The following is a 4978-nucleotide window of genomic DNA, read 5'->3' as shown; positions in this document are numbered from 1 at the left end:
GTCTGTTATTATGTCCGGAGATTACGAGCCACCTGTGTTTCCAAGTACTATCTGCAATTTTCAGTGATTTAAAGCAAAATGCAATGGGAAAATGGAAAGGTTTTTGAAGTAAATTTCACCATGAGAAAATCTGTCACTGAAATGTATTACAGTAAAAACTAAAAACACACAGTTCTGTTTATACCTGCATTAACTGTATTATGTAAATAAGTGAGGAAAAAAGATCTTTTTAAACAATGTTATTATAATTGAGAAAATGAAAGAATCTGGTTTGTAAAATTCAGAGTCCTGTGTCCTCCAATGAAATGCCTCTATCATTTTACATAAAATAAACAGCTGTGTAACATTTTCTAGGATTACCTTCCAAATCCTGGATTCAAAATCTAGTACTGCTCATCAACTGCCTTGGCAATGAGCCCAGTTAAGAGTACTAGTTATATATCAATTTTTTTTTAATTTACATTTACATTATTATCATGATCTGTTTTTGTAAATAGATCAGGAACTTATACATTAGTACTTCCAGAAAAGTTACAATCTAGACATGTCCAGTGCATGGCACATGAGGCTCTGGACAGCTAGTAATACAGCCCCAAAAGAATGTAAACTTTTATCATTTTTAGTGATATGGCAAGCACAGACTGAGTAGGTGACAATGAAACACAGTGGAGGGGAAGACACAGGAGAAATGGACAACACGATTGAAAGGGATGAGACAGCTCTCTGCCTTTTGTTGTTGTTGTTGTTGTTTACATTCCATAAAGTCACAGGTCTCAAAGATACTTTTCAAAACTTCTGGACCCAGCCCTGTAGAGAACATGAGAGTCTGTGAGATAGATCCTCACTGTGACTTCAGGATGCATTTTGATAGAGACATAGGTATCTCTGAAAGTAACGCCTACTTATTTCCATGCACACTCCAGAAGATACAAAGAGCACAGTAGCTCTATTTGACAGAGCAAATTCTCTTTGAACAAGAGCCCACTCAAAAATCTGTAACAGCAGAGGTGACCCACTGTCTCTGTTGCCATTGCTGAAACATACCAACCTCCACCTCACTGTGCTAACATCCACTGTTTGGTTTCCATAAATGTTCAACAAGCGTCAATAAATGTCAGTGGGTGCCATTTTTTTCCACTTGGAGGAATCCAATGCCACACCTGTACTTCATCTGCACTTCCATGTCAGATATCATTTTGCCAGGCTGCCCCTCTTCTACCATCTGTTTACAAGACAAAACGTAACAGAATATTTCTGGGAACATTCAACCTCCACAGCCATACCACCAATATCCTCCTCTGATATTGTGGCCCAAAATAATAATATAGGAGACATTACTTTCAGAGCTGCACTCATATAATGTTAAGGCACTTAAAAATTTCTCTCAGCTTACATCTTTAGCAAGCCATATTTCTAAATGAAGCACCAAAACAGAATTAATGATGCTGAAGGCTGGGTGATATCAGAGTGAAGTGATCCATCAAATTAGTCTTAATTCTGATTAACAATTACAGTCTGCAGAGAAAAGCTCTAATTGCCTTCTTGATTAAGAGCTGCTGTCAAGTAGTTTCTAGTTTAAAATTAAGATTTCTGTATAAAAAACTACACTGGAAAGGACTAGATTTTAATGGTAGTGGCTCTGGAGACTTCCGAGAGAAAAAGAGATTAATCTTGTTTTGCTAAGAATTTGATAAGTATTTCATACTTTCCCCACCCTCCCCCCCTCCCCACTTCTATTCAGTCTTATTCTCCAAGTTAAATTCTTTGCAGATATTAGCAATTCCAGCTTTGTTGTAAAGGACCTACCTTGTGAAATTATCGGAATAAGATGCAATGAAATTCAAAGGAGGAGAATTGGAAATGGGTGAGGAATAGAAAGGAGAAGGCACATCAACTACAGTGTTGCTTCCTGGATGATAAGTAACTAGATAACATATGATATAAGAGGGTCAGAAAAAATTGACATTTGTTATGTAGGAATTTAAGCTAACTATACTAGTAATTAGACCACACATGGCATAACTGCAAATATTTCATCACAATACAATAAATTAATTAATGTTAAAAGTAGCTGACAGTTTTGTTTTGCCTATGTGCTAATGGGGATATTATTATGTCATAGGGACAAAAATTACTTAAATGGCAAAAATGAGTTTTTAATGGCTACTTCGCACAAAAAAAATGCATAGAAATATTTTTATTTTCTTTCTAAACTTGGAAATACAATGTCATTAGGATAACTTTAAAGCACAGAAACTGCAGATACTAGCTTTAAAAAAAGGCCATTTAATCTGGTCAGAAAAGAAAATAAAACGTAGAATTCCAACACTTTACAGGCAATTATGCAATAAATAAATAAATAAATAAATAAATAAATATTTGTTTGGAATCAGGACAATGATTATCCTTATTCTGTCTAAGAATTCAGTATAATAAATAAAAAATTGTAACAGATTCAAATACCTAATCTTTCATAGCTTCTGAAATAACTACTCTAAGGTATCTCTTATTGCCTGAAAATGATAACTAAGCTATGAGAGGCAAAAGACATCTTCCTTTGTCAAAGGCTACTGGTGTGTGTGATAATACTTGGGCTGTCCAAAAACTGACTAAAAAATCCATTAAAATTAAAAGATCATTTCCTATTGAGCTTTGAACCATATCTCCAGCAATGCCTTCTCTCTACAAAGCAAACAAACAAAAATGCAAACAAATACAATAGAAACAATTTGCAAATGAAGTTTTAGGTCTATGCCGGTCTCTCTGTTCCTCCAGGATGGCAAGCATCTGGTGAACTTTGGCCCATGTTTCTATTTCTTTTAACATTCTCACTGAACTTTAGCCATATTTCCTATGTGCAAGTGTTAGGACAAATGCTTCCTTCCCATGCTAACGCACAGTACTTAGAAAGTTATAATTAAGCCTTAAAGCTTGTATCTTTTCAAGATTTAGTATCTGACATTATAACAAATTTGGGTTAAAAATCCTGTAGATGATGAAGAATCTGCTGGCAAATGTCAACAATGCCTTAGGAAGTCAAATTGGTGTTGCAGATGGTGATGACTGAAGACTGTAAAAATTGCTGCGTTGGAGTTACAAAAAATAACAGTAGAGACAAATAGATTGCATTACAGTATAAAACACTTGAAAACCAAGATAAAGAAATTAGAAACAAAGGTTGCACTTCAAGCTCCAAAAATATTTTCTTAGCTCAGAATTGAAAGATAATTAACCAACACTTTTTTTTTTTTTCCATAAAGATATAATTTTGCAATGCAGAATTTAATATGGCTATTCTATCTAGACACAAGCATCCCAAAACAAACATCTGCAGATTGCTTGTATAAATTCTTCTAGTAATTGGCATGTTGTCAGAACCATAGCAGTTCCCAATAAGAGAGCTGAAACAGGCTCAAAGCAAGTATACATCCTTTTCATAAATACCACAGTCCTAGTCTCAGATACTCTTTTTATCATAGGAAAAATATATATAAAAATAGAAAAAAAAAAAGAAAGAAATGCCTCTTGAGGCTGTTTATGATTTCATTATTCTGCTTTTACATACTTAATTCCTTTCACTGACTCCAGCTGGCATTTTCGTAGGCAACGTATATTGAAGCGTAGACCATCACAGTTTCATTTTTCTCAACATACGGGGCAGCAATGTAGCACGTAAGATTGAGACCAAGGAAGGATCCCAGTGATAAATGTTAACAAAGGAAGTGTGCTGCCCAGGCAAGAACAGGTGCCTACATCATTCATCTATGAAAAGAAGCCACAGCTCTATAAGACATCCCTGATGAGCAGTAGCTGGTACATGAAGTTGCATAGTAAGGAACATGCGCATGGTATAGTACCAACATGTGAAAAATGTCAGAGGTTACCTTTCAGGCAGTAAAAGCAAGTCTCTTGAGAAATGACTGATGAGTGATAATTGCAAGGTGTCAGCAGGCTCTTAAAAACATGCTAAGAAGCTGGAGGCAGTTCACAGAGCTGTCACTGAGAGGTGAGCCCAGAATTGTCTGTTTGAAATGGACAAAACAAGATTTGGTAAGGACTAGATTCTGAGCTCTTATTTATTCCATCTTTTACAATGTAGCTCAGTACCAGTTTCCAGACCTTTCAGGGAGTGTTTATCTTCTCTATTATCACTTAGGAGAAAAAAGGTGCGTGATCAATTTCAGCAATGAACTATGAATCCTGTGTAGCTGAGATCCACTGTATGCCATGAAGTCTCAGTGGAGACTACTCTCATGCTCTCTGTACAGTACCACCACTCTAATAGACTTATATCTGGTCTGCTATTTCACTTTTGAATAAAAACTGTTGGGTTTCTATTGGGTTCCTGTGATGGGTAATCATTTTCCTAACCCTTGACTCATTTCTTTTCCTATGTAACACCATTTTCTTCACTAAGAGCTGGCAACATGATCTAAGTCTTCCCTTGTTGGCAATTGTATTTTACATGTTTTTTCTTTAGTACTTGAAGTACACAGGCACCAATTTGCTATGAATTTTAAAGACAAAAAGTAGTTATTTAATGCAAAGCAAATTCTGAAAACTATTTACCAAAATATCCATCAATTCATTTGTAGTTATTGATGGGATAAATATGTTGCAGAAAGGAGCAAATAAATTTTATATGGTTGTGGTTTTTTTGGATAATGTATATTATTTCACCTTAAGTTATATATTAATGCTGTTTCTATTTATTTATGAATAAATTATCTCAGCTAATAATAATTTTAATAATTAAGAAAATTAATAATTTTTAAGACTGCATCCACTGGACAGCTGCACAGTATTTCATCCTGACTGAAATTTCAGTCATTATTGTAACATAAAATTTTGACAGACTGTCATCTCTATGCAGGAACTTTCAAGGTACTGTTAGTTTCGTAATGTGGACAGTTGCATATTGAAGGCTAAAGAAATCAGAGCTCTTTTGATGTTAATAAAGAAAAAACTTGTTGTTGAA

General features: G+C 34.9%; 1 long non-coding RNA gene across 2 annotated transcripts; it reads right to left on the bottom strand.

Moving 5' to 3' along the window:
* Window positions 1-639: 639 nt before the first annotated feature.
* LOC149919528 (uncharacterized) lies at window positions 640-4019 on the bottom strand. Of its 2 annotated transcripts, none has more exons than XR_016463634.1 (3): window positions 3885-4019; window positions 1807-1924; window positions 640-807 (listed from the first exon to the last, which is right to left on the bottom strand). It is a non-coding gene; the product is annotated as an uncharacterized LOC149919528 (long non-coding RNA). The 2 variants fall into 2 exon arrangements; XR_016463635.1 differs by lacking the exon at window positions 640-807 and adding an exon at window positions 1128-1222.
* Between the last annotated feature and the right edge of the window lie 959 nt (window positions 4020-4978).

This window comes from Phasianus colchicus, chromosome 1 (genome assembly GCF_987193195.1).
Source record: "Phasianus colchicus chromosome 1, bPhaCol1.hap1.1, whole genome shotgun sequence".
In the NCBI taxonomy this organism is placed as follows: domain Eukaryota; kingdom Metazoa; phylum Chordata; class Aves; order Galliformes; family Phasianidae; genus Phasianus; species Phasianus colchicus.
The sequence above is the reverse complement of the archived record's forward strand: the minus strand, read 5'-3'. Positions and strand labels throughout refer to the sequence as shown.